This window comes from Lithobates pipiens, unplaced genomic scaffold (genome assembly GCF_037356315.1).
Source record: "Lithobates pipiens isolate NorthernLeopardFrog02 unplaced genomic scaffold, aLitPip1_a1.2 Scaffold_19, whole genome shotgun sequence".
Taxonomy (NCBI): domain Eukaryota; kingdom Metazoa; phylum Chordata; class Amphibia; order Anura; family Ranidae; genus Lithobates; species Lithobates pipiens.
Genome location: NW_027507764.1, coordinates 261164722 through 261192674, shown reverse-complemented (window position 1 = coordinate 261192674; position 27953 = coordinate 261164722).

Sequence of the window (27953 nt, the reverse complement as noted above, 5' to 3'; positions counted from 1 at the left end):
GCAACCTGGCAGTCATGTTCCACCAGCTGCAGCATACTGCCAGGTTTTCTCCAGTGATGAGGAGGGAGGGGATGATGAGGTCCCTGACTCCACGTGGGTGCCTGATAGGAGAGAGGAGGAGAAGGAGGAGGAAGAGGAGGCACATCTCCAATGAGGTAGGAATCCCTCCAGGGGCCAGCTTAAGGGAAGCACACCGAAGAGCTCCGCCTGTGCAGGGCACTGCCTCTGCACATTATTCCAAAAGTTCTTTGATGTGGGCCTTTTTTGAGATGAGTGCATCAGATCGCACCACTGCCATTTGAAACATATGTGTCAAGCGTATATCGCGTGGCCAAAACATCAGAACGCAACGCTTGGGCACCACATGCTTGACCAGACATATCTTGACCTGCCATGCAGTTCATTGGCAAGAGTAACTTAAAGACCCAAACCAAAGAACAAAGCGGACCTCTCCTTGCTCCTCATCAGCTGGGATCTCCAACCCCACTATACCTTCAGTCCTCTCTGAAACCTGCACTGAGAGGAATGAAGGTGTAGAATTAGGTGTTTCCCAGCCAAGTACTTGCGGGCAATTTGCTAGTGGTACACCAATGTTCGATTGTACCAGGCAAATTTCCCTGCCCCAGCTGCTGGACTGTCAAAAGAAGTTCTCTCCCAGCCATCCACATGCCCAGCAGTTGAATGCTAGCTTGGCTAAATTGCTAGCACTTCAACTGCTGCCTTTTCAGTTGGTAGACTCGGCCCCCTTGTGCAATGTGCGATTCCTCAGTGGCAGGTTCCCAAATGCCACTTTTTTACACGGAAGATGATTCCGGCTCTCTACCGGCATTTGGAAGCCAATGTCCATGCCTCGCTGGACAGGGCGGTCAGTGGTAAGGTGCATATTAAAGCTGACTCATGGTCCAGCAGGCATGGACAGGGACGTTACCTATCTTTCACGGTGCATTGGGTGACTCTTCTGGCAGCTGGGAAGGATGCAGGGCAAGGTGCAGTAGTGTTGGAGGTTGTTCCACCACCACACCTCCAAAATGCTGCTACTGGTGATTGTGACACACCTCTCTCCTCCACCCCCTCCTCCTCTTCTTCCTCCATGGCCTCTTCCTGTGCTTTGTCCTCTGAACCAGCGGTGCTCCGTAGGCATTCAAGGGGCTACGCAAGTACGCAGGCAAAAAGATGCCATGCCGTGCTTGCGCTGGTGTGCTTAGGGGACAGGAGCCACACTGGGGCACATATTCTGTCAGCTCTGTAGGGGCAGGCTGAGAGGTGGTTGACGCCATGCCAGCTTAAGCCAGGAATGGTGGTTTGCGTCAATGGCACCAACCTCCTCTCCGCCCTCCGACACAGACAACTGACCCATGTGCCCTGTGTGGCTTACAGGATGTCCTGAGGCAGGCCAGGAAAGTCTGTGTGCATTTCCGCTGGTCATATAATGCCAGTGCTCAGCTGGCTGAGCTCTAAAAGGAATTGAACCTGCCCAAGAACCGCCTAATCTGTGACATGCCCACCAGGTGGAACTCAATGTTGGCCATGCTGCAGCGGCTGCACACGCAGCAGAGGGCCATCAATGAGTGCCTGTGCGACTATGGCACCAGGACAGGGACAGGGGAGCAGTTTTTTTTCCCCACGCCAGTGGGCCATGATCAGGGATGCATGCACTGTCCTGTCACCATTGGAGGAGGCCACGAGGATGGTGAAAAGTGACAGTGCATGCATCAGTGGCACTGTCCCTCTTGTCCACCTGTTGGAGCACACACTGCGTGGAATAATGTACAGGGCACTTGAGGCAGAACAGAGGCAGGAAGAGGAGGACTTCCTTGCCTCTCAAGACCCCCTTTATCCAGATAGTGTTCCCACTGGCCCGCCGATCACACAGGAAGAGGACGAGGAGGATTGTGTCAGCATGGAGGTGGAGCCTGGCATTCAGCATTTGCAGCAGTCATTTAGGGATGATTTATAGTCCCAAGAAACCCATGGATTTGTACGTGGCTGGGAGGAGGTGGCTGGGGATCATGCCGTCCTTAGTGACCCAGAGGACTCCGGACCAAATGCCTCAGCTAACTTACGCTGCATGGCCTCCCTGATCCTGCAAAGCCTGCGGAACGATCCTCGTATTCAGCTGAGAGGGATCATTACTGGCTAGCAACTCTCCTTGATCCACGGTACAAGGGTAAGGTTGCAGACCTTATCTTGCCATTGCAGAGGGAGCAGAGGATGAGACATCTTCAGGAGGTCTTGCAGAAAGGTCTGTGCAACTCGTTCCCAGAGACTGGGAGGTTACAGATTCCTGGTCTTGGACAACGTGTTGCTAAGGCTTTGGTCAGTCCCAGAAGGAGCAGTAGAGAAGGTGACCGTCTGACCGATGCGTTCAGACAAGTTTTTAGTCCTCAGCCCCAAGATATGATCGGTTCCAGCAACCATCACAGCGTCTGATTTACATGGTGCAGGAATACCTAGGGGCAAGATCAGTCTTGGACACCTTTCCCACTGAAAATTCTCTGGGTTACTGGGTCTTGAGGATGGATCACTGGCCAGAGCTTGCACAGTATTCAATTGAGCTATTGGCCTGTCCTGCATCCAGCGTTCTTTTGGAACGCACATTCAGTGCTGCTGGAGGCTTTGTAACCGATCACGGGGTGTGCCTGTCCACCGACTCGGTTGATCGACTGACCTTCATAAAGATGAATCAGTTTTGGATCACCACCAGCTACCAAGCACCTGAAGCTTATGTAACCGAATATTTTTTTTTTTTTTTAAATGTCACATTACTTCAAGACTGCCTATGCTGATGCTGAGTGACTATCCTGTTATGCTTACTGACTAGCCTCTTCCTCCTCAATGATCCTGCTGATAGCTTGGAAGAACATTTTTGGTTCTGTGTGCCGCCACCAGTGTCTAAGGCCCAATTTTTTACCCCCTGTTTAACAGGGGCATGTAATTCCAAATTTTGATGCAATACTTTGTAGCAGGGCTCATTCCTGCGCTCAAACTAGAATATCTGTGAGAGGTTGCAGTGTCGTGGAACCAGCACCAGTGCCTAAGGCCCAATTTTTCAGCCCCTGTATAAAAGGGGTGTGTAATTACAACTTTTGATGCAATACTTTGCAGCAGGGCTCATCCCTGCATTTCAACTAGAGTGTCTGTGAGGGGATGCAGTGTCATGGCACCAGCAACAGTGCCTAAGGCCCAATTTTTCAGCCCCTGTTTAACAGGGGCATGTAATTAAAATTTTTGATGCAATACTTTGCAGCAGGGCTTATTCCTGCGTTTCAACTAGAGTGTCTGTGAGGGGTTGCAGTGTTATGGCACCAGCAACAGTGCCTAAGGCCCAATTTTTCAGCCCCTGTTTAATAGGGGCATGTAATTACAATTTTTGATGCAATACTTTGCAGCAGGGCTCATTCCTGCTCTCCAACTAGAGTTTCTATGAGGTGTTGCAGTGTTGTGGCACCAGTGCCTAAGGCCCAATTTTTCTGCCCCTGTTCAACAGGTGCATGTAATTACAATTCTTTATCTAATATTTCACAGCAGGGCCCGATCCTGCGCCCACCAAGAGTAACTGTGAGGACTTACAGTGTTATGGCACCAGCACCACCAACAAAGCCCCAATTTTTCTACCACTGTTGAACAATGGCATGTAATTACAATTCTTGATATAATTGTTCACAGCAGGGCATTCTAGCGCCCCCCGAGAGTCACTTTGAGGGCTTACAGTGTTAACTTGTGGCAACACCAACCCCTTAGGCCCAAACTTACAAATATCTCCTACTTGCGAACTGAAGGAGACAACAGAAAGTGAGATGAAAAAAGATGGACTGGAGCTACACTTTAAAAAATTACCAGTTCAAAATTACAAACAGATTCTACTTAGCAACAAACCTACACAGTCCCTGTCTTGTTTGCACCGCCTGTATACTGCTGTTCTGAGTATATAGGACCTGCGGGCCCCACACCTTTCCTTTTTTTTATTTGGGTACGGGGTTCCCCTTAATATCTGTACAAGACCCAAAGGGGCTGGTAATGGGGAGGGGGGCTACCCATGCCATTTTTCTCAATGATTTTCATCCATATTGCCGGGACAAGACATTACATTAAACCCGCGAGTAGTTTTAAATTACTTTTTTCCGTTAGAAATGTAATTTTGTACAGAGACTGTTCTGAACACGAGAAACATGTGCCACTTCACAGGCATACTATGGACACTCCCCAGGCACGATATTTAAAGGGGTTGTATACCCACATTTTTAACTTTTACCTACAGGAAAGCCTATAATAAGGCTTACCTGTAGGTAAAAAAAATATCTCCTAAACCTTTACGGTTTAGGAGATATTCCCCTCGGTATGCGCCGCTGACTGCAGCGGCGCATGCGCACAAGGGGTTTCTCGCCGTCAAAATCCGGCAGCGGCCGAGCGGCCGGACTGAAATCTCCTGCGCGCATGCGCGGGAGTGACGATATCGCGGCTCCGGCCACTCACAGCGCCGGAGCCGCGATACCCGGAAGAAACGCCGAGGGAGCATGTCAGCTCCCTCGGCGTGGATCGGGCCAGATGTCGGGGCCTCGTTCTAAGGTAAGTATTTCATAATGAGCTAGTATGCGGTGCATACTAGCTCATTATGCCTTTTGCTTTGCAGGTTTAAAAAAAAAAAAAATGTGCGGGTTTACTACCGCTTTAAAGGAATATTTCACTTTTTTTTCACTTACAGCGCCATTAAAATCAGCGCTCCAGAAAAAATGGCAGTTTTTAAAACTTATTTTTGCATTGATACATGTCCCCTGGGGCAGGAGCTGGGTCCCCAAACCCTTTTTAGGACAATAACTTGCATATTAGCCTTTAAAATTAGCCCTTTTGATTTTGAACGTTCGAGTCCCATAGACTTCAATGGGGTTCTAAAGTTCGCGCAAATTTTCGGTCCGTTCGCAGGTTCTGCTGCAAACTTAACTGGGGTGTGTTTGGCTCATCCCTAATCGTCGCCACCTTGCAGTACTTGGTGACCGGGAGAAGTCTCCAGGATATTAAGTTCACGACTGGGATCTCCCCCCAGGCTCTGGGAATCATTATTCCAGAGACCTGTTCTGCCATAATTCAGGTCCTGCAGAAGGACTATATTAAGGTAAGTTTTATCCTTTAACATCACATTCTGATGTTAATTGTATTACATGTATTTAATGTTTGCTAGTGTATTGTACTTATGTCATCATTCCATAATTACTATGATTGTAATATGTTGTGAATGTCCTCTTTGTCCTCATGGATGCAGTAAGCTTTTAATGCTCTTTTTGTCCTTTATGCATATTTGCCTTCACTAACCTCCCTAGCATGCTATCCTGGGCCCATACACACCTAGCCTAGTCACTTAATATATTTTTTTCAGCTCCATTGCAGTGATTACCCTAAACACCCTCTAAAATGTGTCCAAATGTTATTGTTGTCCTTAAATTCAGGCAGAGTGCAAGAGGATATTTTTGGGGGGGCCAAAACTAATTTGGAATCCTCCCTCCCCCAACATCTAATGCCCTGTACACACGGTTGGACTTTCCGAAGACAAAATTCATCTGATTTTTTCAGATGGATTTTGACTTAAACTTGTCTTGCATACATACGGTCGCACAAAGTTGTCGGAAAATCTGATCGTTCCGAACACAGTGACATACAACACTTATGATGGGACTATAAATGGGCCGGTGGCCAATAGCTTTCCTCTCCTAATTTATTCTGAGCATGCGTGGCACTTTGTCCGTCGGAATTGTCGACACGCGATCTGAATTTAAACAATCGGATTTTGTTGTCGGAAAATTCAGATGAAAAAAGTCAAATGGAGCCCACACACGATCAGATTTTCTGACAAAATGATCTGATCGCACGTTTTTGGAAAGTTTGAGTGTGACAGGGCCGGCCTGAATACTTTCAAATGGTACTGTTTCAAGTTTTGTTTTTCTATTATCTTGACAGGTAATTGCAGAATGTAAAAAAAATGTGCTTCAATTTGTACAGTGTGTATTCATATTTCTGGATTATGAAACTTCTTACCTGTCAAGTGGGCTGCCAATAGTGTAAGTAAGGAGGGGCTGGCCAAAGTAATACACATTTTTATGCATTCAGTGAAGTGTAGAGGATTACCTGTCCAAAACATCCCCCCCACCATAAAATTTTTACAATGGACCATCAGAGGGGGTGAGGAATCTGATAAGTGGACCTTATACTTTTGTCTATAAATCTTAATTTCTATAAATGTTTTACTTATGTTGGCTGAGAATGTTTGTGTATAATCTGCTTGCAATGTAATATGCAAAAGTACTATTTTTTTCTCTTGTTCGACTCCACAGTTTCCTTCCAACCCATAGGAATGGCAGACTGTGGCCTCCGAATTTTCCCAGCAGTGGGACTTTCCCAACTGCGGTGGGGTAATAGATGGGAAACATGTCCACATCGTCCCACCCCCAACTCGGGTCGTCTATTATAACTATAAGGGGTATAGTAGTATTGTGTTGTTGGCGGTGGTGTCAGCGACTTATGAATTCCTTTATGTGGACGTGGGGAAGAATGACCGGATGTAGGATGGTGGAGTCCTCACCCAGACGGAGTTCTACAGACGGTTCCAGAATGGCAGCTTGGGATTGCCACCTCCAGAAGACAATGTGGCGGGCCTCCCATTCATCATTGTGACAGATGAAGCCTTTATGCTGAGGGACCATCTTATGCGGCCATTCCCTATGAGGGCTCTTATCCTGGACCAGAGGGATTTTAATTACCGGCTGGCCAGAGCCAGAAGAGTGGTTGAAAATGTTTTTGGCATAATGGTTAGCTGGTTCTGCCTATTCCTTACTGCAATCAATATGGCAGAATATAAACTAAACCACATTATTCTTTCCTGCTGCATTTTGCAAATTTTTTAAAGACCAAATGCAGCCAACTATCTGGCTTCAGTTGCAACTGAGGCCGGCTCACTGGAACCAAACCTGATGGCACTTGAAGCTGATCGTCCTGGGTTGCCCCCTCCAAAGCACCCACGAAGTATGGCAAAGCTATTTGGAGTACTTTGCAGGTAGGGGGCATTTGATATGCAAGATACTGTTTAAAAACTATGTAAAATAAATTTGTTGTTAAAAACTGAACTGAACACTACTGCTTGTGTTTCTTTTATCTGTCTCTTAGGTTTTCCAATGGCCTTTTTTTGTGGGTATTTTCTTCAGTAGTGCAAACGTAACTTATTTGATACATGAGATGACCATCTCTTTTTCAGCTAATAGTATGTTATGCTGTTGGTCTGCCACACACACACAATATTTTTGGTGTTAATGTATGTAATGCATTCATGATAAAAAAAAAATCCTCCTTCTCAACTCCATGAATTAATTGCTTGTATTCCCTAAAATGCCCTGATTTGGGGAATTTTTACAGCATAGTGGGGGTTATTTACTAAAGGCAAATCCACTTTGCACTATAAGTGCACTGCAAGTATACTTGAAAGTACACTGAAAGTGTATTTGCCTTTAGTAAAAAACCCCCACTGTCACTGTAACTACACCAACTTACAAAAAAAAAAAATGGTATTGAGATTCAAAAGAAGCAGCCACACATTGATTTTTTTATCTTCTTCAGCTAACTATTATGTTATGCTATGGGTCTGCTACACACACGTTTTGTTGTTTATGTATGTAATGCATTAATGATAAAAATAATCATCCTTTTCAACTCCATGAATTAATTGCTTGGAATTTCTAAAATTGCCCTATTGGGGCAACTTTTAGAGCACTGTGGGGGGTTATTTACTAAAGGCAAATCCACTTTCCACTACAAGTGCACTGAAACTGTAGTGCAAAGTGGATTTGCCTTTAGTAAATAACCCCCACTGTCACTGTAACTACACCAACTTACTCCAAAAACTGGTATTGAGCATTGAAAGAAGAAGCCACACATTGTTGAGTATAAAACATTTTACTCCAAGCACAGTCACATATGCATTATAAAAGGGTTTTTTAACAAACCAACATCTTTGGTGTATAACACATATACGTGACAGTATATAGCCTTTTTGTCACTAAACAGGCATGTTTACTGTAAAACCATAACATACACATCCACAACTCAGGAACTTACAAAGTTCAACGTTGATAAAGTGAAGGCAATATGAGACATTAGTATGTCAAAACTGTTGATTTTGCCTTCATCAGATGGGGTGATGTCACCCCCTGTAAAAGCCAAATTTTGAAGATGCACACAGATTGGGACTCAAAAATCTGGATTTCCATCATGATTCCATGCCTAAAATGTGTGTGTTTTCCCTACATCTATTTTTCTAAAGCCACAAAACACACAGTGTGTCAACATGTGCTATCAGCCATCATGGGGGATCAATGGACGTGTTTAGGGGGTGCAACCCCTTCCTCTCATTTATTTTAGCTGTGAGGAAGCGTACATTGATATCCGTTGATGGCTAATAGCACATGTTGACACACTGGTTATTTACAAAAGGCAAATCCACTTTGCACTGCAAGTGTACTTGGAAGTACAGTCACTCTAAATCCAAGGGGTAGATCTGAAATGAGTGGAAGCTCTGTCGATTTTATCATCCAATCATGTGCAAGCTAAAATGCTGTTAGGGCATCAGTGGTTAGTGGCCTATACTGCTTATAGATTGAGGCCTATATTGGGTCAAGATTAGGAAAGTTTAGCCTGACATTAGGGTCTGTTGTGTTGTGTCTTGCAGAGAAAATTGATACATTTACAGACCCAAACTTCCTGCCAAACTTCATAGACAGGTACAGGGAGCTGCCATGTCTCTGGCAAGTGTCACGTACCTTAAGGCAGAGCCCGGAATGCAGGGAGTGGCTTCTCGTAGACCTCTGACTCGGGAGACCCTGGTAGTGATGACAGGGGCTCGGGAGCACAGAGGGGCACAAGTGCCTGACTGGACAGTTGATGTAAAGAGCAGCAGACCGATGATGGTGGAGGTGTCCTGTAGTCCAGCAGCGGAATGTAGGCAATGGAAGGTTCAGCAGACAGCAGAAGGATTCCTGTAGTCCGGCAATGGGATACAAGTGGTCGCAGGGTACAACGAACAACGGGAGGAGTTCTGTAGTCTGGCAGTGAATACTGGTGCAAATTGAATACAGCGGGAAGTGGGTAGAGTCCAGTAGTCCGCAGCAAGAGGTAGAAGGCAACAATGCGCAGAGGGAGTGACAGCCAGGTACGGTGGTAGACTGGGAGGTGTCCTGTAGTACAGCAGTGGTAAACAGGCAACTGACAGATAACGGATGATGTAACAGTCCAGGTCAGGCACAGGCGAGCAGATCAGGTACAGAAACGGAATCCAGAAGAGTAGTCGGGTACAAAGCCAAAGTCCGGGGCGGGCTGCAAACAGCAGAGTCGGGAACAAGCCGGGTTCAATACGGATCAGGATACGGATGCAGGTTCAGGTTCAGATACAGGATACCAGGGTACACGGGAACGCTGTTGATCGGGCAGCAAGGCAGTGAAGCAAGGATCCACTTTAAATAGCGCTATTGGCGCCAATTGCGTCAAACGGCCGCGCATGCGCGCACCGCCGATCGCGGTAACGCTCTTCAAACCGCACAGAAGATCTTCTGCGACTTACGCCGCTCGGATGCCTGTGAGAAGGATCTTCCTGACAGCAAGTCAAAAACAGTGACTACTAAAGCAAGCTAAATAGGAAGGCAGCACTGGAAAAACTGTTGCAAATTAATGAAGCCAGTGACTCCTGCAGCATTTGAAGGCCAAAATTGGTGGCCTGAGGAGCACATATAAGAGGGGGCACAAAGGTCCAGGATTCCATGAAATCTGGAGCAGCAGCAGATGATGTATATGTACCCAGGCTGTGGTACTACGACATACTGCGTTTTTTGTCAGACCAGAGTGAACCCAGGCCATCACTCTCAACCCTTCCTTCCACACTTCCTTCAACATCAGATGAGGCTTCAGATGTCCAACCTGGGCATTCCACCAAGGAGGATGTGGAAGAGTCCAGCTTGAGCCAGGTATAGCATTGTTTAACATATTTTTGACAAAAATTGAATGATGTTAACTAGATGCTATTATTGATCACTAATTTCTGCTTTAACAAAGTGGTTTACATATCAATAGACAATAGTAGACAAAAATGATTGAGACAAGAATGATAGTCTTTTCTATTTGTTAACAATCAATTTGCAACAGTAATGAGCTCACAATTGTGTGTCATTGATGACCAAAAACCTAAAACTATGTACCATTTTCATACACAGGAAAGTCTCAGCCAGGAGGAGGCCATGGAAAGCAGCCTGACTGAATCCCAGGTTCCTTCCCTCCGCTTTCCAACGCCTCATCTGTGAGGAGATAATTCTTCTGGCCTTAACAAGGGGATGAGGAGCCAACTCACAACTAAAACCCACATGTGTGAGTTGGACCATACTCCTCCAGCACCACCACCACCTGCAGCAACACCACCACCCAACAGCCTGGATGGAAGCGTGGAAGGAAGAGTTGAGAGTGATGACCTGGGTTTGGTGTGGTCTGGCAAAAGACGCAGACTGTTGTAAGCCTTGTGACATATATGTCATCTGCTGCTGCTCCCAATCTCTCGGAGTCCCTATTAAATGGACTCCTCAGACCAATTTTGCCTGTAAAATAATTGATGTCCTCCCTGGGGTACAAAGGCTTCACCAATTCCAACTGTTTCTCCAGTGTTGCCTCGCTCTTTATTTTTGTTACCTCCATTACATTTCTAATTTTTGTTTCGACAAATACTTGTTTGTTTGTGAGTAGGCAGGTACGTTTCAAAAATACAATGTCAAATTAACATGGGCCACCAACATAGTTGTATCTTTTTGAGGTTAAAAATACAAAAACACAAAAAAATATTTGTGAGATCACTATAAAAAAAAGATTATTCTGGTGATCTAGAGAAAATTTAAAAAATTTAATATTCTGAAGATCTACAGAAAAAAAAAGGAGATCACTAGAAAGAAAATATATAAATATTTTGGAGATCACTAGAAAGAATAAAAATAAAATAAAATTATATTCTGGAGATCTTGTGAAAAAAAACAAACAACAAAAACAAAGATTATTCAGGAGATCACAAGAAATAATAAAAAATCAGTTTGTCAGAACTCTGTGTGAATATCAACAGCAAAGTAACTTCATTGTTCTAGAATTCTAAAGAAGAAGAGAATGCGCTGCTAGTTTTACAAGACCGAGCGCTTCCAGCTCGTACTTGATTCCGAGCATGCGTGGACTTTGGTGCGAGGACTTGTGTACACACGATCGGACTTTGCGACAACAAAGTTTATCTCAATTCACCTTGCAACTCTGAAAAAGTTTAAACTCTATTACTAAGGTGTTATGGAATCACAAAATTGTGTACAAATTTGTACAAAATTGTGTACAAATTTGTACAAAATTGTGTACAAATTTGTACAAAATTGTGTACAAAAATTGTGTACAAATTAAAATACCCAGCCAAATTAAGTGTGACACACAGGGGCGCATCACACCTCATCACATCCATGGAAGAAGGACTTAAGCTCCTCTTGGCCTGGGAAATTATTTCCAACTCCTGAAGGCCCTTCTCCATGTCAGGCACCCCCACACATGTGGATTCAGAGTGGCATGTTGTTTTCAATAAAAATCTGACTCAAGAAGTAAGTGCCTAAGGGTCTCATATCTATTCCCAGGTTGGATCTCTGGAGTCAGTAGGAGTATTCACAACTATACTCTGAACCCCAAATAACCAAATAGTTTTTCAGTATATATTGCTCAAGTTGGTTCTATAGAGACCCTTTTTTACCCTTATAGCAGCAGTCTCTGTCTGATTCTTTGCCCTTTTTTTTCTTCTCAAACATTCCCATTACTTTTACAGCAGTTTGCCTCACTTACCTTGCCTTCCTTTTTACTCTTAGCTTGTCATTGGACTGTTTATAGTTTAGACTATGCTAAACAATTCAACTTTGTTTTGTTTTCTGCTTGGAATGTCAGACTCAGGAATACACAAGCAGCACTGGCACAATTTCCCACAAAGGAACGCTCGTGCTTTGCACTTTTCTATCAAATCAAGTATTCCTATCTCTCAATGCCTCACATGAACATCTTCTTCAGGTCCTAGATATCATCATCAATATTGGTTAGCATATTCACCATGGGACTAAAGCTTATATCCCTACATGAAAAAAGGGGGAAAATTAGCGTTACAGAGTAGAGAAATGAATAAAGATAAATAATGCTGCAGTTCTAATATATACCAAAAAAGTTATATACATATATAAATAAGAAAAGAGAAAAAAAACGTGCAATCCCTAATAGTGAATATTAAGGTATAAACACCTCACCCAAAACTGGATATGAACCCTAAGTGATTGTAATACAATAACACCTATTTCAAAAAAGAGCCTCATAGAGTGCAAAGTGTTATATAAGAAATCACATCATTATAAATGCCTAAACATATTGTGTGGCATATACTAAACCCATTTAGCAATACATATGCAACAAATATCATTAATTACATAAACAGTGAATCACAATAATATTGTGCCTTGTACTGACACACAAAATAAAATGTGCGAATAAATAAATCACATAGATTATTAATGTGTCCCCATTGTGATAGTTCTTGTGAAAGAACAAGATTTTATATATATATATGAACTGTAAACAAAACACCACGTGTCACAGATAACTCCAAGTCTCTGAATCGTGTTCCAACGTAGAGCAAACTGAAGTGCACCACCACCGAACAGATAAGATTGGCTCCTTACCAGATATCCTAGTAAGGTGCGCTTTAAGGGGTCAGGTCAGACCATACATAGACTTGAATCATCCAACCCTGGCTCCACTCTCCAACAGGAACACAACCCGAGAATATTCCAACAGAGAAAGCGAATGGTCCACCATAGGAAGGAAAAAAGCACTCCAAATAGTGTAAAACCATTTATTAAAATAAAAGTAAAAGAAGAGACACACTTATAGAATTATTGTAAGGAAAGGCATGTCATAATAGAAAACGTCGGCCGAGCGCAATTTCTATCATGACATGCCTTTCCTTACAATAACTCTGTAAGTGTATCTCTTTTTTTACTTTTATTGCTCAAGGACTGGTAAGGTATAGCGTACTAGAGTATATAGGGTTGAGTGAGGTACAGTCTGCTAATCCTTAAGGACTGGTATAGGTCCACAATATATAGGGTTGAGGTGCACTACTGCTGACTGCTGCCCAATTCTGCAGCAGTCCTTTATCAGTATAGGGACTGAGGTACAGTCTGCTAATCACAACCTACTAGTTGCACAAAGGTCCTTCTAAGGACTGGTAAGGTATAGCGTACTAGAGTATATAGGGTTGAGTGAGGTACAGTCTGCTAATCCTTAAGGACTGGTATAGGTCCACAATATATAGGGTTGAGGTACACTACTGCTGACTGCTGCCCAATTCTGCAGCAGTCCTTTATCAGTATAGGGACTGAGGTACAGTCTGCTAATCACAACCTACTAGTTCCACAAAGGTCCTTATAAGGACTGGTAAGGTATAGTGTACTACAGTATATAGGGTTGAGTGAGGTACAGTCTGCTAATCCTTAAGGACTGGTATAGGTCCACAATATATAGGGTAGAGGTGCACTACTGCTGATTGCTGCCCTATTCTGCAGCAGTCCTTTATCAGTATAGGGACTGAGGTACAGTCTGCAGTCGGCTCCCACCATCCCTGTGCTGTGCTGACTTCCTCCTGGGGCTGCTTATTATGAGGGGCTCCCACCATCCCTGTGCTATGCTGACATCCTCCTGGGGCTGCTTATTATGAGGGGCTCCCACCATCCCTGTGCTGTGTTGACTTCCTCCTGGGGCTGTACCTCTGCTGTGCATATTATGAGGGGCTCCCACCATCCCTGTGCTACGCTCATTATGAGGGGCTCCCACCATCCCTGTGCTATGCTCATTATGAGGGGCTCCCACCATCCCTGTGCTGTGCTGACTTCCTCCTGGGGCTGCTTATTATGAGGGGCTCCCACCATCCCTGTGCTATGCTGACATCCTCCTGGGGCTGCTTATTATGAGGAGCTTCAACCATCCCTGTGCTGTGCTGACTTCCTCCTGGGGCTGTACCTCTGCTGTGCATATTATGAGGGGCTCCCACCATCCTTGTGCTATGCTCATTATGAGGGGCTCCCACCATCCCTGTGCTATGCTCATTATGAGGGGGCTCCCACCATCCCTGTGCTGTGCTGACTTCCTCCTGGGGCTGCTTATTATGAGGGGCTCCCACCATCCCTGTGCTATGCTGACATCCTCCTGGGGCTGCTTATTATGAGGGGCTCCCACCATCCCTGTGTTGTGCTGACTTCCTCCTGGGGCTGTACCTCTGCTGTGCATATTATGAGGGGCTCCCACCATCTTTTCCAGGATAGATCAGTATGTAAGTTCCCTGTGTTCCCGCCATATTGAGTATGCATTTTACTGGATCCCTGTTTGGGGTACTATTAGATAGCTTTTTAATTATTATTTTCCATCTTCAAACCTCTTTTGGCCTGATATACAGGCATATCCCACTTTTAAGTACCGTATATACTCGAGTATAGGCCGACCCGAATATAAGCCGAGGCCCCCAATTTACCCCCAAAAAACTGGAAAACTTATTGACTCGTGTATAAGCTGAGGGTGAGATATGGCTGTCCATCCCTGTGTGTCCGTCCATCCCTGTGTGTGTGTCCATCCATCCCTGTGTGTGTGTCCGTCCATCCATCCATCCCTGTGTGTGTGTCCATCCATCCATCCCTGTGTGTGTGTCCATCCATCCATCCATCCATCCCTGTGTGTGTGTCCATCCATCCATCCATCCATCCCTGTGTGTGTGTCCATCCATCCATCCATCCCTGTGTGTGTGTGTCCGTGCAGCCTTGTGTGTGTGTCCAGCCTACCTGTGTCCCGAGCCTGTGTCCCGAGCCTGTGTCCCGAGCCTCCGTCCCGAGCCGCCGTCCCGAGCCGCCGTCCCGAGCCACCGTCCCGAGCCGCCGTCCCGAGCCTCCTCCGTCCTTCCAGGATCGCCGCTCTTCTCGGCGGCCATTCTAAAATTCAAAAGCCGCGCCTCCGCCTTCGCCTGTGATAGGCGGAACACTGAATTTCCCAGCAGCCTGTGTTCCGCCTATCACGGACATCGTCTCATCCTCGTCCGTAGTACGAGGATTAACGGATGTCCGTGATAGGCGGAACACTGACTGCTGGGAAATTCAGTGTTCCGCCTATCACAGGCGAAGACGGAGGCGGAGGCGCGACTTTTGAATTTTAGAATGTCCGCTGTCTGTCTGCTCGATACGCTGATCGAGCAGTCAGACAGCGGTGACTCGAGTATAAGCCGAGGGGGCACTTTCAGCCTCAAAAAAAGAGGCTGAAAATCTCGGCTTATACTCGAGTATATACGGTAAGTAAAATCAGGCTCACTTCTGCATAGAAACCAATAAGCCCAGCTTGTACAATTAAGCTTGGTAATAAAACTTGGAAGCTCGTTGGTTTCTATGCAGAAGTGAACCTGATTTTGCACTTTCTAGCTTTAGTAAATAAACCCCATTGTGTACTTAAAAGTGGGGCATGCCTGTATGTGTGTGTGTATATATATATATATTCCCTAAGTTTCATTTTAATTTTACCAGCAGACTTTCTTGACATCATTGCACACATGGATATATATATGCCTGTCTGTATATTATTATACATGGTTTAGTAACCATGACTGTACTTAATATCCTTATTCATTACTTTGTTGCTAAGTATAGAGATGCTTTGTATTATGTCATCCATTTTTTATATATATATTTGATTAGTACCCATATTTTTTTTTCTGATATTAGACTGCCTTTTGTTGGCCATTTTGGGTTTCCCACTTTTCAGAGTGCTTATTCATGGTGGTCTCTGTTTGATCTTTCTTATATGCACTACAGATTTTATCATCTTTCCCTGGCATTCGGATGGACACCACTGCTTGTTTTTAACCTTGTTGGCTGTTGTTGAACAATACATTCTACCAATGTGAGTTGTATTTGCTATGACAAGAATGTATGTACACTCCTGAAGAAAGAAAGTGTTTCCAAAATGCGTTGGGTGATCCTGTCTAAATTTGGTCTCAGTATATGTATTGTGACACCCATCAGGATACTAAAGAACATTGGTTACATGTTTTGCATGGTCTATATATTGGCCATGCTTTTGTTTTTATGTATATGTCTAGTACAATTTGCAAGGTTATTTTATACCTTGTCAGTACTATATTTAGCTATATTTTTATTGTTTACTCACCTATTTTGCCAAAAAAGTCCCAGTACTAGGGGGGAATCCTTTGCTCTTCAGCTTTTTTTTCTCACCTGTTCCCTTCCTTCTTTCCAATACACTATTATAAATGACAATAGTACAACATACACTGTTCACAACATTGTAGAAAATAATTCATGGAGAATTGAAATTGACTGAAATCCAAAATATTTTAAAACATGACATAAAAATATGAGAAAGATTTGCATGCTTGATGTGGGATACAGACCCCCTAAAGAAACAAGAGGGAAAATGAAAAAGGACTTCCCAAGAACCCGAGTATCAAATAAACAAAGTGGGTAAAATAATATTATTCTTAGCCCTCGTACACACAGTTGGACATTCTGACAACCAAATCCGTTGGTTTTTGTCCGACGGATTTTGTCCGACGGATTTTGTCCGACGGATTTTGTCCGAAACTGTTGCATACACACGGTCGGACAAAGTTGTCAGAAAATCCGATTTTACATAACATGATGATGTTATTTCGTTACGATGGGACTACGTTCAGGCTAGTAGCCAATAGCTTTGGTCTAGGAATTTGATCCGAGCATGCGTGGCACTTTGTCCGTCAGAGTAGGCTACACATGATCGGAGTATGTCCGATCGGAGCATGCTGTCGGAAAATTTTATAGACAAGTCGGAAAACTTGGTCCGTCGGATATTCCGACAGAAACAGTCCGATGAAGACCACACACAGTCGGATTATCCGACAATATGGTCCGATCGGACACATTCCGTCGGAATCTCCGACCGTGTGTACAAGGGCTTACACCAAATGACTGCCTCCAGGTCAGTGAACAAAGGTGAATCCTGTACTGAATCAATGTCAAGAATATCTAATACAGATGAATCTATAGGGCCACGAGCTAGATTTATTTCATATATGAAAGCGCATTGAACAAAAAGAGCCTTAAAGTCAATTCACCTACAGCCACCTACTGTAATACAGACGCACAGGAAGGATGTGTATGAATTAACCTTAAATTAATCTCATTGAATTCAGGAGGAATAGTAGCAATGAGACACTCAGTTCATAGTGTCTCCTTCTGAAGAATTTTTTGTCCCAATTACCACCTCCTGAAGTATTTGCTACTGATGTATCATATTTGTGGTTCAAACCAATAAAATGACTCACTGGCATGAGGATTTTACCATTTCCAATGTAATAAACATGATCACCAATTCCATGTTTTTTTTTTTCAACCTAACTAACTAGGTAACTATATTGAAATTGGCACCTAGTTTTCCCAATGTAAAACGCATGACACTAGCATCTCATCAGATAGATGACCCCTTGTGTAGTGCAGTTGGCAAATTTCCATGAGCTGAACCATTGTGCATTGGATAATTGGATATCCATATAGGATCAGGATCTGAAGAATCACTACTGTCCCCTTTGAGGAGGTTGAATGAGAATGACTTCAACCTCAAGTTTACCTACACTTGCAATGCAAGCAAGATTTTCTTCCTCGATCTGGAAATCCGGATACAGGATGATGGTTACATCACAACAGATCTATACCGCAAACCTAGTGCTGGCAATACTTTATTGCATGCCTCCAGTTCCCACCCCCAAGCTCTGATTCAAAGCATCATATATGTGCAATACCTGCGCTCGCACAGGAATTGCATGCAGGTTGAGGACTTTAAAAGACAGGCAGGTTCTTTAAAGGATTGTTTAAAGGCTAGTGGATATTCCTGCACTGCACTTAAATAAGCATATAATAGGGCCATTGTTCAATCACGGGGAGCTCTACTCTATGATAACATGTCTACAAAGGACCAGGATACAGTAAAAATTATGACCAGATTTTCTGCACATCATTCCACGCTACAATTGCCTCAAAACACTAGCACTTCCTCACAGAAGACTACGCACTTTCTAAATACATTCGACCAGATCCGTACCTAGTTTTCCAACGGGCATCATCCTTACGTGATCCCCTTATAGCTAGCCACTATGCCAGTGAGGGTGTGACTCCTCCTGGCCCCCAGGGCACCTACCATCAACATTTATCATGTACAAACACACATAATATAAAGCCTTCAATAATAAATAAATTGCATTGGATGCTACTAATAAACTGGAAGAACATATATAGATGATCCCGCATTGTTACATGCAGAGATTTGTTCTTCCAGTTGCCCACTCTACATATTTCAGGGCCGGTTCACACTGCGACGCGAGGCGACACGGCTCGCCTCGCCTCGCTCCCGCAAGTCGCCCCCATTCAGTGCTATGGAACCGTTCTGAGAGGAGCGACTCGAGTCGCTCCGACTCAGAAAAAAGGTTCCTGTACTACTTCGGGGCGACTTCGGGGGCGACTTGCATTGACTTCTATGCAGAAGTCCTCTGCAAGTCGCCGCTGAGGTCCGTGCAGGTCGCGGCGAGGCAAGTCGGAGACGCCTCGCCGCGCATCGCTGTGTGAACCGGCCCTCAGGGTTATCCCCTTCTTCAGCAGTATATTAGGTCAGAAAATGATCTCCAAGAAAGCATATAAATCAAGTGTACAATATTAGAATCAAAAACGCATAACTAATGACCACCCTTCAAGGTATACTGTCATGCATCTTAAATCAATAAAGATAGAGTCTAATATAACACTCAGTACATCCCTCAATATCAATGATTAAGCCCATACGAAATGGTTGATTTTGGAGCAAAAAAGAAAACTCACCCATAGCCGGGACCAGAATTTTAGTCGTCACAAGACCAAAAAATTATCAATCTCCTGGGCGAGTGCGAGAACCAGGAAAAGTGAAGTCCCATAAGGAGACTGTTACATAAAAAAGAAGATACTTTAAAAATAAGAACTTCATAGGGTGGAGAAATATCTCACAGCCATTATATTACAAATAATTCAATTCAAAAAATTCAATCAAAACATTTCAATTGGTGATACACACCTATGAAGTCTTCACTAAGCAGTGCATATAGTGGGGGGGGGGGGGGGGGGAGTGTGTTATCCAAATGGAAACTGAAGTCAGGTGTAGATGGAAATAGTCCAAGGAACCATCCAAAGCCACATATAGATTCTATGTAATATATAAAGAGCATTAAAGAAGCCTATTGTTAAAATGACTGAAGCATCCCAGCACCGATCTAATCCTAATGAAAGTAATCAAAAGAAACACCAAACTATCTGGGAGATTTTAAAGTATGCTGTCAAGATCACATCAAGCGGATTGGATATACCCAATAGGGATCCAGGCTTCTAAGAGTGTTCACAATAGGGTTTAACACAGGATCTCAGACAAACACCAGATCCACCAGGATCTGTGGACAAACATATCATTAGAAGTAGTTCATGCAGGAACACATCATAAGGGTCATACCAACGCGTATAACAAAACACACATACCAGTCGATCAACTCCACAGAGTGTCTCTCCACCACCATGCAAGCTGCCACAGGAAACATTTGAAAAAGCAGGACCCGTTAAGTACCACTAGATACACCTGATTTCTATCTGTTGAGATGTCATTAGAGTGCGCCGAGGCGCCGCAAGATGACATCAACAGATACGACTCCAGACTGTGCATGTGGACATGGGCAGTACTACATGACGATTTGTAATTGTGAAACACAAAAAACAAAAACGTTGCCCCCTCCACAAGGCTAATATCTGTGTGTGCCATCTAGTGGATCTAACAGAAGACAAGAGGATGGGGAATCACACACTCGCCCAAGAGAAATTGACCCTTAAAAAAAACATAAGTGGGCTAATTTCTCAGATTTCTTCTTTTTTTCTGTTATAGAATTTTCAAGATGGCCTATGTGAATGCATATTCTGATCTTTTTGCTCAAGTACTGTGATACTTTTTTTCAAAAATTCAAATATATAATTGTCCTCTTTCTTCAAGATCCTTCTCCTAATGATATATTTCTATTGGTAGGTGTATAATTTATATGCCGATCAATCCTCCTAGAGGATGAGACATCTTCGGGAGGCCTTGCAGAAAGGTCCTGGACAACGTTTTTATGAGGCTTCGGTCAGTCACAGAAGGAGTGGTGGAGAAGGTGGCCGTCTGACCGATGCGTTCAGACAATTTTTTAGTCCGCAGCCCCAAGGTATGATCGGTTCCAGCAACCATCGCCAGCATCTGATTTACATGATGCAGGAATACCTAGGGGCAAGGTCAGACTTTGACACCTTTCCCACCGAAAATCCTTGGGGATGGATCACTGACCAGAGCTTGCACAGTATGCAATTGAGCTACTGGCCTGTCCTGCATCCAGTGTTCTTTCAGAACGCACCTTCAGTGCTGCTGGTGGCTTTGTTACTAATCACAGGGTGCCCCTGTCCACCGACTTGGTTGATCGACTGACCTTCATAAAGATGAATCAGTCTTGGATCACCCACAGCTACCAAGCACCTGAAGCTGATGTAACCGAATCATTTTTTTTTTTTTAAATATCACATCTCTTCAAGACTGCCTATGCTGATGCTGAGTGACTTTCCTGTTATGTTTACTGTCTATCCTCTTCCTCCTCCGCTGATATCTTGGAAGAACATTTTTGGTTCTGGGTGATGCCACCAGCCCAATTTTTCAGCCCCTGTTTAACAGGGGCATGTAATTACAATTTTTGATGCAATGCTTTGCAGCAGGGCTCATTCCTGCACTACAACTAGAGTATATGGGAGATGTTGCAGTGTCGTTGCTCCAGCACCAGTGCCTAAGGCCAAATTCTTTATGCACTCTCTTTTTTACATTTAAGACTTGGACACCTTTCACACCGAAAATCCTCTGGCTTACTGGGTCTTGAGGATGGATCACTGGCCAGAGCTTGCACAGTATGCAATTGAGCTACTGGCCTGTCCTGCATCCAGCGTTCTTTTGGAACGCACCTTCGGTGCTGCTGGTGGCTTTGTAACCGATCATAGGGTGCACCTGTCCACCGACTCAGTTGATCAACTGTCCTTCATAAAGATGAATCAGTCTTGGATCACCACCAGCTACCAAGCACCTGAAGCTGATGTAACCGAATATTTTTTTTTTGAAATGTCACATCCCTTCAAGACTGCCTATGCTGATGCTGAGTGACTGTCCTGTTATGTTGACTGACTATCCTCTTTCTCCTCAGCGATCCTTCTGATATCTTGGAAGAACATTTTTGGTTATGGTGATGCCACCAGCCCAATTTTTCAGCCCCTGTTTAACAGGGGCATGTAATTAACATTTTTGATGCAATGCTTTGCAGCAGGGCTCATTCCTGCACTCCAACTAGAGTATCTGGGAGAGGTTGCAGTGTCTTGGCACCAGGAAGCAGTGCCTAAGGCCAAATTTGACAGGGGCATGTAATTACAATTCTTTATATATTATTTCAAAGCGGGGCCCACTCCTGCGCCCACTGAGAGTAACTGTGAGGACTTAAAGTGTTGTGGCACCGGCGCCACCACAACAACCACCAAAGGCCAAATTTTTCTACCACTGTTCAACAATTGCATGTAATTACAATTCTTGATATAATCATTCACAGCAGGGCACTCCAGCGCCCACCAAGAGTAAATTTGAGGGCTTACAGTTGTGTGGCAACACCAACACCTTAGGCCCCCATTTCTGCAGAGCATATAGGGCAGGTCCCTACTTTCAAGCATCCAACTTACAAACGTCTCCTACTTGCAAATGGAAGGAGACAACAGGAAGTGAGCTCAAAAAAGACGGACGGCCAAAAAAATTATACAGGGGTGATAACCCTTCCCTATGTTTTCCAAAAGCTTAAAAATAGATTTTTTGACTGGAGCTACACTTTAAAAAGTTACCATTTCAAAATTACAAACAGATTCTACTTAACAACAAACCTACACAGTCTCTGTCTTGTTTGCACCGCCTGTATACTGCTGTTCTGAGTATATAGGACCTGGGGGCCCCACACCTTTCCTTTTTTCTATTTGGGTACAGGGTTCCCCTTAATATCCATACAAGACCCAAAGGGGCTGGTAATGGGCAGGGGGGGCTACCCATGCCATTTTTCTCAATGATTTTCATACATATTGCTGTAACCAGATATTACATTAAAACCACAAGCAGTTTTAAATTACTTTTTTTCTGTTAAATGTCATTTTGTGCAGGGACTGTTCTAAACACAGGAAATATGTGCCACTTCAGAGGCATACTATAGACACCCCCGGCACGATATTTAAAGGAATATTTCACCTTTTTTTCACTTTAATCATCATTAAAATCAGTGCTCCCAAAAAACAGCCGTTTAAAAAAAAAATAGGCATTAACCCATGTCCCCTGGGGCAGGAGCTGGGTCCCCAAACCCTTTTTAGGACAATATCTTCTAGAGTTTGCACAAATTTTCAGTCCGTTCAAAAGTTCTGGTGCGAACCGAACCAGGGGGTGTTCGGCTCATCCCTACTCTCCACCCAGATGAAGTTAAACCCAATACGGTCTACAGACATATACTTAGGTACATAAGGTGTATACATTTGCATTACAGTTATCAAATCATAATTCTTATTGTTTGTTTATATAAACTGTCAACCTTTATGTACCCATATATACCTAACTATGCTACGGACTAATATCCTAATGTATTCCAGAAAAAATATTTTATTGTGATATATTTTTTGATCCATATCTCTTCATTGATTCTAGTCTATCCACAAAGTGTACCTTAAACTCCTGAGGAAGCTCAGATGAGTGAAACATGTCGAGTGGTATACTCTGAGTGATAATTTTTTTCCCTTTTGCTTTATTGTATAATATGGATGTGGATAACAATTTTAATAAATTGTAAATATTGTTTTGTAAATGAAATACAAAATGTGTTATTTTATGATACATACTCTGTGAATATCTACCTACTACATATTATCAAGCACCTTTAAAGTCCCTGGGTCTTGTTTACCCCTTTGTCCCCTTCTTTATTATTACTTGTAAACACCTGTCTAACTTACTACCTTTATACATGGGTGGAACATAGCATCCCTTACCTAGGCATCACTCTAACACCAACCATGGCTAAACTAGCAGAGGTCAACTATAAACCTCTTGCAATGTCTATTCTTCAGGTCTTTCATTGCTTCTCTCAGGTAGAATTATCATGGGTTGGAAGACTTACGACATTTAAAATGAAAATACTGATAAAAATACACTAAATATTTTGCACTCTGCCAATACCATATATATATATATATATATATATATATATATATATATATATATATATATATATATACCAGTCCCATATATTTTGATTTTAAAGTCCATATAGCAGACTTAGGCCTTCCAGAATTTGAGGATTACTTTTATGCTTCCCAATTAGCCCAACTCAGGCATTGGTTTAGAAACTCACCCGATGTGCTGTGGGTGAATATCGAGACTGCCCTCACTCCCATATGCAGCTTGCACCTTATTCTGCTAGTGGACAACTGGAAACCTTTACGTTTGAACTCTATCTCTCTCCGCTTACATGGAATTCTGTACTAGCTTGGAGAAAACTGATGCTCCAACTAACCCAGAGACTTTGAACACACACTGTTCGATACCCATTAGAAACCTTGGAACTCCTTATTCCTTGTATCTCTGTTAGACACTGGGTGGAAGCGGGCCTACAATGAGTAGATAACCTGTTCCACAACAACATCTTAAAACCCATGCAAGCGCTAGTGGCGGAATATGATGTATCGAAATCCTCTGGTTTTACCATATAAAAATACTGAGCTTATTGACCAAATATCTTCACCCACGCTTAATCCTTCCTGAGGCAAAATGGCAATTTCTCACACACAAAGGGATTTTTTTTTTTTACAACACACTACAATACAAAATTAAGTTCCTAAAAACTTCTACTGTATGTTAAAATAGGAAATAGCTCTCAATAACTCTTACTCTAGTACACAATGGTCCATGGCAATACGCTGCAACTACTTTCAACTACTCTATGTCACATTGCGTCTGACATTGGATATGGACACAGAAAATAATCACTCAGTGGTGCTTCCTGACGATGCTAAATTGCGAAATTCGTAGAATCTGTGGAAGACATACTGTCCTTGAGAAATAGCCAGGAACAGGTTGGTTGAGTGGAGGAAGGAGAATACCACCTGCGGAACATCGTTGGCTTCCCCGATCCTATGCTGGTTTCTTATGGCTGGATAAGCTTGGTGTCGGCTAACAGACATACTGAAATGTGAGTGCAATATGTTTTAAATGATTTCCTAATTAAAGGTGAAACGGTTTTACACTATATTGGTTCTATTTAATTTTGTATGAACATACGGATATTGAGGAATTGCTAACGGAAGAAGTAGATTGAGGATTGGTTATCCGTTCAATGAACCGAAGGCTTACTGTTTGGTGAAGTCTGGTGGGTGGCCATTCTACAAGGTGGTGGTGGCACGACTTTGTTTTTTTTTTTTGGTGACACATGTGCATTATCCATTAGAAGATGAATGGGGATTGAGATGACACAGTTGGAGATATTGAAATAACCATTGCATATGAAGGACTATTTTTTGTATATTTGTTGGCTACTTTGGGGGTTCACAATGTACTAAGGTAGCATAGTGATCACCAGTGAGTTTAGGCACATATGGGTTCCAACAAACACAGTCGACGTAATTACGTTACCTGCATTTCCCCACACTCGTCACATCACTTGATAAGCGTAGTTCCGGTAAGGGGAGCCATTTACGATCGTGAGTGTAAATGTGAGTGTAATCTTATTGGAATTTTGTATTAAAGAACTATCGATTTTTTTTTAATGGTATTTGCGCAATGAAATCATTTTTGTCATTTCTGCATGTGGCCATTGAGTTTCTTTTGAGGATACATCTGATGAAATATAGAGGAGTATAATTCTGCTCTCTAAGGATATATTCCGGATTGAGTTGCTGAGTTAGGACAAGGAAGAGCTTGGGGATTTGATCATTAAGGACCGCACCTTTATGTGCATTTATCCTATGCACTGACAGTAAAAGTCAGTATTGTCGGGTGCTGGTGATGGTTCCTTCTCTCTTTCTTTTGGACTGACGCATAATGACTAGGGATGAGCTTCGAGTTCGAGTTGAACTCATGTTCAACTCGAACATTGCCTGTTCACCTGTTCAGCGAACAGTGAACAATTTGGGCTGTTCGCGCCAAATTCGAAAAGCCGGGAACACCCTGTACAAGTCTATGGGAGAAATCTAAAGTGCTTATTTTAAAGGCTAATATGCAAGTTACTGTCCTACAAAGTGTTTGGGGACCTGGGTCCTGCCCCAGGGGACATGGATCAATGCAAAAAAAAGTTTTAAAAACGTCCGTTTTTTCAGGAGCAGTGATTTTAATAATGATTAAAGTGAAACAATAAAAGTGTAATATTCATTTAAATTTCGTACTGGGGGGTGTGTATAGTATGCCTGTGAAGCATGTTTCCCGTGTTTAGAACAGTCCCTGCACAAAGTGTCATTTTGCAAGGAAAAAAAGTCTTTTAAAATCACTTTCCATTGTCGGCTCCGTAATACAGAGAACACTCAATGAGTGTTCTCTATATTAGCCGACAATTCATTCATTGATAAAACCATTTTACACTTTCTTTGTGAAATGGTAGGGGTACTTTTGTACCCCCTTACCATTTCAAACGGGGGGCGGGATATGGGGGTCCCCTTGTTAAAGGGGGCTTCCAGATTCTGATAAGCCCCCTGCCCGCAGACCCCCACAACCACCGCTCAGGGTTGTGGGATGAGGCCCTTCTCCACATCAACATGGGGACATGGTGCTTTGAGGGGTCACAGACCCCCAAAGCATCCTCCCAATGTTGAGGGCATGTGGCCTGGTACGGTTCAGGAAGGGGGAGGCGCTCTCTCGTCCCCCCCTCTTTTCCTGCAGCCTGCCGGGTTGCATGCTCGGATAAAGGGTCTGGTATGGATTTTTAGGAGGACCCCACATCAATTTTTTTTTTAATTTGACACGGGGTTCCCCTTAATATCCATACCAGACCTGAAGGGCCTGGTAATTGAATTTAAGGGAACCCCCACGCTTTTTTTTTTTTTATCAATGAATGAATTGTCGGCTAATACAGAGAACACTCATTGAGTGTTCTCTGTATTATGGAGCCGACAATGGAAAGTGATTTTAAAAGACTTTTTTTTCCTTGCAAAATGACACTTTGTGCAGGGACAGTTCTAAGCACGGGAAACATGCGCCCCTTCACAGGCATACTATACACACCCCCCCGGTATGAAATTTAAAGGAATATTACACCTTTATTGTTTCACTTTAATCATTATTAAAATCACTACTCCTGAAAAAACTTCAGTTTTTAAAACTTTTTTTTGCATTGATCCATGTCCCCTGGGGCAGGACCCATGTCCCCAAACACTTTAGCACAGTAACTTGCATATTAGCCTTTAAAATTAGCACTTTAGATTGTGAACGTTCGAGTCCCATAGACTTTAATAGGGTTCTAAAGTGCACACGAAGTTTAGGTCTGTTCGCAGGTTCTGGTGTGAACCGAACAGGGGGGTGTTCGGCTCATCCTTAATAATGACTCTTCCCTAATTGGATATTGGAATTCATCAACTATACACATTAACTTTTGTTTTATTGTGTGTTCTAAGCGCTGCACCATACTTTCCATTCATTTTATATTGTATCCAGCAATATTGTGCTAGCTGCTGTGGTTTTATTTGTTAAATTTTTTTGTTTATAGCGCAACATATTTCTTCTTTCATTATTTCCCTCCTCCAGTAACCACTCAGAATAGATTTGGACCCCTCGTAGGGAGGGATGGCCCATATGAGGATGGTCGATACCTTACGGAATAGCCTAATAGTTGGGACAATGTTTTTCATTATGACCATGGTCGATACCCTAGAACACCGAATAATTGGTTGCAGGAGCCTAGGTATACAACGGCCCCAACCTTGGGGGGGGGGGGGGGGGTGGAAGACTAATGGGAGAAAGTTTTTTTTTTCCAGGGGCACAAAATTTCAAAAGGGGCTTAGACCCGAAAGGGGCACCAGAGTGGGGAGGCGAATCCGCGCAAAAAAGGAAGCGCACTTAAAAGATTCAGGTCTGTTTAACCTCAGTAAAGTTACATTAACAAATGAGGAGAAACATGTTCTGAATCATGGTCTGAAGTTTACTCCCCCCAAATCTTTGAATAAATGTGAAACTTTTGTGGATATTCAAAGATTTGTTAGGAAAATTAATATTCAGAGGTATACGACACATAATTTATATCATTCTAATGCTCCTATTTCAAACACTATAAGGGACTCGAGGTTATCGAATGTATCGTTGTTCAATCCTCCAGGCTAGGGATGAGCTTCGCGTTCGAGTCGAACATACGTTCGACTCGAACATCGGCTGTTCGCCCGTTCGGCGAATTCCGAACATTATGGGCCGTTCACTCCAAATTCGTGTGGCGCTCACGGCCCACAATGCACTGCGTCATTGCAGTGCATTGCTGGCTCATGATTGGCTAAGCATGCACTGTGAACCCGCATGCTTGGCCAATCACAGCGCCAGCAGTGAGGAGAGCCATGATTGGCCACAGGCAGGATGCCTGTGGCCAATCATAGCTCAGGCTGTGTAGTACACGCCCCACACTATATAAGGCCGCCAGTGTGGCGGCCTTGTGTAGTGTGTTGGCGTCTGAAGCAGTTAGTGGGTGTTCTGTGTACCTTCAACACAGTATACACCGATCGTAATCGGCTGATTTTCGA